The following is a 7,009-nucleotide window of genomic DNA, read 5'->3' on the forward strand; positions in this document are numbered from 1 at the left end:
AGGGGGAAAAATCAGGAAAATTGTAATAGCATAATAAAAAAAAATACTTAAAAAAAGACATAGGGTAGCTTAATGGATAAGTAAAGCACGACCCACGTGTATGCTGTCTACAAGAGATTCACCTCAGAACAAAACATCTACACAGACTGAGTGAAGAGTTGAAAAAAAAAACTGAAGCAAATGGACATGAAAAACGGTGGGCTAGCAATACTTGTATCAGACAAAATAGACTTCAAGTCAAAGTCCACAAAAGAGACAAAGAAGGACACTACATAATACTTAAGGGAGTCCAAGAATGAGGATATAACCCTTGTAAACATATATGCACACCCAACACAGGAGCACCTAAATATGTAAAGAAAATCTTGGAGGACTTCAAGAAAGGTGTAGATAGAATACACTTATAATAGGAGATTTTAAGACCCCACTGTCAACAATGGATAGATCTTGCAAAAAAGGACATTGTTGTATTGAATGGCACCCCAAAGAAGCAAAATATACATTCTTTTCAAACACACATGGATCATTTTCAAAGATAGACCCTATGGTAGAACATAAAACAAGCCTCAATAAATTCAAGAAAATTGAAATCATATCAAATGTCTTCTCAGATCACAATGGCTTGAAACTAGAAAGTGAACTCAAGGAAAAAGTTGAAAAACATATAAATACATGGAGATTGAATAACATGTTATTAAATAATGAATGGGGTAACAATGAGATCAAGAAAGAAATTAAAGGTATCTGGAAACAAATGAAAATGAACTAACAATAACCCAAAACCTATGGGACACAATGAAGGCAGTCTTGAGAGAGAAGTTCAAAACAATACAAGCCTACCTAAAAAAGACAGAAAAATCTCAGATAAACAACCTAACCCTGCATCTACCACAACAAACAAGGCCCAGAGTGAGGAGAAGGAAGGAAATATAATCAAGATCAGAGCAGAATTAAATGACATGGAGACTAAGAAAACAATTCAAAGGATCAATGAATCCAGGAGCTAGTTTCTTGAAAACATAAACAAAATTGACAAACCTTTAACCAGACTCATCAAGAAAAGAAGAGAGAGGGCCCAAATAAAATCATAAACAAAAGAAGAGAAGTTATGAGTAATACCACAGAAATACAAAGAATTGTAAGAAATTACTATGAACAATTATATGCTAAAAATTAGACCAGCTAGGCAAAATTGATACATTTCTAGAAACATACAATCTTCCAAAACTCAATCAAGAAAAAGTAGAAAGCTTGAAAAGACTGATAACTACTAGAGAAATTGAAGCAGTAATCAAAATGTCCCAGCACACAAAAGCCCTGGACTGGATGGCTTCACAGGTGTATTTTACCAAGCATTCAAATTAGAACTAACTCTTATCCTTCTCAAACTATTCAAAAAATTCAAGAAGAGGGAGGACTCCCCAACTTTTTTATGAGGCCAGTATTATCCTAATTCCAAAGCCAGGTGAAAACACAACAAAGAAAGAAAAGTATAGGCCAATATCTCTGATGACATAGATGCTAAAATTCTCAACATCATATTGGCAATCCAGAACCAGCAGTACCTTACAAGGATCATATACTATGATCAACTGGGATTCATTCCAGGGATGCAAGGATGGCATTATATTTGCAAATCAATAAATGTAATATACCACATAAACAAAATGAAAAGAAATCATGATCATATCAACAGATGCTGAAAAAGCATTTGATAAAATCCAGCACCCATTTATGATAAAAATTCTCAGCAAAATGGGAATAGAGGGAGCATACATCAACATAATAAAGGTCATACATGAGAAATGTACTGCCAACATCATACTCAATGGGCAAATATTAAAGCTTTTGCCTTAAGATCAGGAATAAGACAAGGGTGTCTGCTTTCACCACTCTTATTAAAAATAGTACTGGAAGTTCTAGCTATAGTGATCAGACAAGAAAAAGAAATAAAAGGCATCCAAATAGGAAAAGAGGGAGTAAAAATGTCATTTGAGATGACAATAGTATGCATAGAAGACCTTCTAGTCTCCACAAAAAACTATTTGACCTAATAAGTGAATTTGGCAAAGTAGTGGGATACAAAGTCAATATTCAGAAATCAATGGCATTTTTGTACACCAACAATGAACTGTCAGAGAAACTAAGAAAACAATCCCATTTACTATAACAAGAAAAATAAAGTACCTAGGAATAAATTTAACCAAGGAGGTAAAAGACCTGTCCTTAGAAAACTATAGAACCCTGAAGAAAGAAATTGAGGAAGATACAAATAAATGGAAGAATATACAGTGTTTGTGGGCTGGAAAAATTAATATCATTAAAATGTCTATACTACCCAAAACATTCTATAGATTCGATGCAATTCCTTTTAAAATACCAATTGTGTATTTCACAGATCTAGAACAAATAGTTCAAAAAATTTGTATGGAACCAAAAAATACCCCAAATTGCCACAGCAATCTTGAGAAAGAACAAAGTAGGAAGGATCACAATACCTGATATCAAACTACACTACAAGGCCACTGTAATCAAAGCAGTCTGGTACTGGCATAAGAACAGACACATAGATCAATGGAACAGAATAGAGAGGCCAGAAATAAACCCATGTCTCTATGGTCAATTAATATTTGGCAAAGGGAGCATGAGCATACAATGGAGTGAAAATAGCCTCTTCAGTAAATGATGTTGGCAAGACTGGACTTGTATGTGCAGAAAAACAAAACTAGATCTCCAACTTACACTGTGTACCAGAATAGACTCAAAATGGATAAAAGGCTTAAATATAGTTTGTGATACCATAAAAGTCCTAGAGAAAAACACAGGCAGTAAAATTTTAGATATCCCATGTAGCAATATTTTTGCCTATATATCTCCTAGGGCAGGGGAAATAAAGGAAAATATAAACAAATGGGACTACATTATATTTAACAGCTTCTGTGCAGCTAAAGAAACCATCACCAAAATGAAAAGGGAACTGGCTGCATAGATATACATATTTGTCAAGGATCTACCAGACAGGGGTTTAATCTCCAAAATGTATAAAGACCCATACAACTCAATACCAGGAAGACAAACAATCCAATTAATAATGGGCAAAGGACTTGAATAGATACTTCTCCAAGGACATACAGAGGGCCCTTAGACATATGAAAATGTGCTCAACATCACTAGCCATCAGAGAGATGCAAATTAAAACCACAATGAGTTATAGCCTCACTACTGTCAGAATGATCATCATTAATAAATCAACAAATAACAAAAGTTGGTGAGTATATGGACAAAAGAGGACCCTAGTGCACTGTTGGTGGGAATGCAGACTAGTGCAGCCACTGTGGAAAACAGTATGGAATTTCCTCAGAAAACTAAACATAGAACTGCCTTTTGACCCAGCGATTCCATTGCTGGCATTATACCAAAACACCAATTCAAAAGAATGTGTGCATCCCTATGTTCATAGCCGCATTATTTACAATAGTCAAGTGATGGAAACTAAGTGCCCATCAATAGATGAGTGGGTAAAAAAACTCTGGTACATTTACACAATGGAATACTACACAAGCAGAAAGAAAGAAGGAACTCCTACCTTTTGCCTCAGCATGGATGGAACTGGAGAATATTATGCTAGGTAAAATAAGCCAAGCAGTGAAAGACAAATACTATATGATTCACTTATAAGAGGAATCTAATGAACAAAATAAACGAATGAGCATAATAGAACCAGAGGCATGGAAAAATGGAACAGACCGACAACAGCAAGAGGCGAGAGGGGAGGGTGATAATAGTAGAAAGAAAGGGAAGGGACTAGTCAAAGAACGTGTCTGAATGACCCATGGACACGGACAATGGGAAGGGAATGACTGTGGGAGCTGGGGGTGGGCTGGGTGGAGTAGTGCAAAGCAGGAAAAATTGGGACAACTGTAATAGAATAACAATAACAATAAAAATAAATTAAAAATAAAATAAATTTTGTAAAAAAACATTAAAAATAATAAAAGGTATAGCTTTGCTTTGGCTGAGTTGTTCAGTTGGTTGGCGTACCCTCCCATACCTCAAAATGTTGTGGGTTTGATCCCTGGTCGGGGCACGTATACCAGGAACTCAGTCGATGTTTCTCTCCCACATCAATGTTTCTCTCTCCCTCCACCTTCCTTTCTTTCTAAAATCAATAAACATATTATGGGGTGAGGATTCAGAAAAAAGGTATAGCTTTGGGTCTATAAAGCTAGAATACACAAGTAATTTTTCTAAAAGGCAGGAGAGGGGCTAGGGGATTTAAGAATTAAAATACCAGAAAATATACTCCAAACAGAGTAGCTAAAAAATGAGTTTAGTAATTTCCTCCCAGAAGGAAATGTGATGCTTGGGCAAAATTCCCTTGTTTATTTTGCATGGTCTTAACTTAAACTACACAAAAAACAGAAAGCAATGGCAGGAAGTGCCTTTCTGTGTCCTGGGGGGGATGGGGCTCTCCATGTGAAGCCTCTGGATGTTTTAGGATTAGTCAAGAATCCTCGGAGCGACTTGCCCAAAACACTAATTGTATTTGTGTCTCCGTCTTTAACTAGTGGCTTAGTCACCTATCATCATAATCCTTTCTTTTTTAACTAGAAAAAAAAATAAGGTTAAAACTCTATTTTTTATTTTTTATTTTTCTCCAGAAGAAATAATACAAATGCAAATTTGAATGTTTTTATATACTCTTTGTCTTTAGTAAATATTTAACAACCTTGATGTGGCAATGTTGTCTCTTTTCTTACCTCAGTTATCAAATGGTGGAAATAGAAAGCAAAGACCCGGACTCTGTCCTTAGCCATTAGTTAGCTGCTTTCCTCAGGTCAAGTGTCCATCCTGTAGTTCCGAAAAGAAAAGAATCAAAGCAGAGACAGTGCACATTGGGAGAAGTGGGGTTGCACATTTCAACAATCTCCTGCGACAGAGCGGGACTAGTCAACCACACGGTGCCGGTGGTAGGTGTATGGCGTTCACTGCAAATCTGATTCTAGATTATTGCTTGTCTTACATCACTTGGTTTTATTAGCAGATAACAAGCCTCAAGGGCAGGCAACATTTAGGAAAGTATTCTTACATTTTTATGGAAGAGGCAGAATTAGGGGCTTGTCATTTTCCAGAATTTTTTGTACGAAAGGCAGATAGATACTGAGTGTTTGAATGTATCACCTGCTGCCACAATAGGTTTTGAGATTTAATGTACTCAGTATTTTGTGTATTTGTTTGTTTTTACTTATACAAATAACACAGGAACAAATTAATATTGAAAAAATGAACCCATTATAGATAAAAGTTCCTTTGAAACCCTTGCCCCCCAAAATCTCACTCCCCACCCCATCAAATGAAATTACATATTCAGTTGGCTATACATGCTACATGCTTCAAAACCTTTTTCTTCCTTTTTTCCCCCCACAAATAGGCCTTTTTATTTGCCACCATTAAGTGTCTGAATTAAAAACATGGAACGCTTCACGGATTTGCGTGTCATCTTTGCGCAGGGGCCGTGCTAATCTCTGTATCGTTCCAGCTTTAGTATATGCGCTGCGGAAGCGAGCACCCAAAACTTTTTCTTATAGATTTTATACGCATGTACGTACCCACATGAAGTATGTGGTACGGTTGGTTTTTCATACATGGTATTGTAGCGCACCATACTTACCATTCCATGAGTAGCTCCCCTGCAGTCACAGCTTAGCGCTTTTTCTGAGCTCCTCGTAGTTCCACCTTGTTAAAACAGACAAACGTGTCGCGTTGTGTAGGGGGCCAGATTGGCTACTCTGTGTTATGTTTTTAGCCATTTCCCTATTGAGAAACGTTAAGCTTGTTTCTGTTTTCCTTTTTTGTTTCCTTTTCACCATCAAAACTAATGTTACAGATTTACCTGTGAACAAATGTGATTTTTGCCCCTGAGGTTAAATATCAAAAAGTGGGATGGCTACAGGGTGGCAATTAAAAGTTATTCAAATGTTTAAGTTTAATACAAACGATCAGTTTGCCTTCCAACATAACTTTAAGTCATCAGATCCAGCATACATTTCTTTTTATTTATTAAACTTTGGGATGGGTTCACCCTGGGATCCAAACAGTGCAGGACAGGAGGATATGAACCTAAGTCTTTCCCTCTAGGAAGATTTAGTATGGGCCCCCACATACTAACTGGCGAAAGAAGGCCAGGGAGACCAAACCCAATGCTAAAAAGGTTGGCTACTTATTGAAGGTGGGGGGGTGAAAATTGGATGGAAAGAAGGAAGAAATGGGAATAGGTAGCGAGAATGAGGTGCCACAACACTTCTCTGCGAATACCTCTATCTTTTATGTAGCTGGGACTCGTGGAACAAGGGTAATGGTTCACATACTTCCAAAGTAAATAGATCATTCAAATCAACCAGGATTAGAAGAGAACCCAAAGTAGAGCACCAACAATAAGGAACCTAAGCGTATTACAAATAAATAATATAACCACATGGAAGAGGCAGGGAAGAAATAACCTGACTTAAGTAACTGGAAAACAATAATTTGACTGGACACTATGAGGCTACAGATGAAAAAGACTGTACACAAAGATTATTGTTGAGTAGTACATTTGTTTCTCTCTGCGGCTCTCACAGAGGAGTGTAAGTAATTCTGAAACTATTTCATGTGCACACTAGTCTGAGACTCACTAGGAGACAAAAAACACATAGTAATTTGAACAAGGAAGATTTAATATAAAGAATTATTAACTATAACAAGGGATTGGAGAAATGAGGGACTGACTAGTAAGAAGTAGAGAGAATGCTCAAGAATATAAGGATATCATATATAAGTAGCAGTCACTGCCTAAGGCCCAGAGAGACAAGCCAGGGAGGAACCTCGCTCAGGGCAGAGATCCAGACCTTGTTGAAGAGGGTAAGGCCACGGTTCACTGAACGACAGAGAAGTCGTTGTGGTGCTGTGCTGTCAGAAATTGCCAGAAATCCACCCACCACGGTGCCAGGAAACGGTTCACGGGGAGGTG

At 37.2% G+C, this 7,009-nt stretch overlaps 1 non-coding gene across 1 annotated transcript; it reads right to left on the reverse strand.

Moving 5' to 3' along the window:
• Positions 1-5,465: 5,465 nt before the first annotated feature.
• Positions 5,466-5,569, reverse strand: LOC119039381 (U6 spliceosomal RNA). The gene has a single exon (XR_005080600.2). It is a non-coding gene; the product is annotated as a U6 spliceosomal RNA (small nuclear RNA).
• Positions 5,570-7,009: the final 1,440 nt, after the last annotated feature.

Source organism: Artibeus jamaicensis, unplaced genomic scaffold (assembly GCF_021234435.1).
Source record: "Artibeus jamaicensis isolate MK-2021 breed Jamaican fruit bat unplaced genomic scaffold, CSHL_Jam_final contig_519, whole genome shotgun sequence".
Classification (NCBI taxonomy): Eukaryota; Metazoa; Chordata; class Mammalia; order Chiroptera; family Phyllostomidae; genus Artibeus; species Artibeus jamaicensis.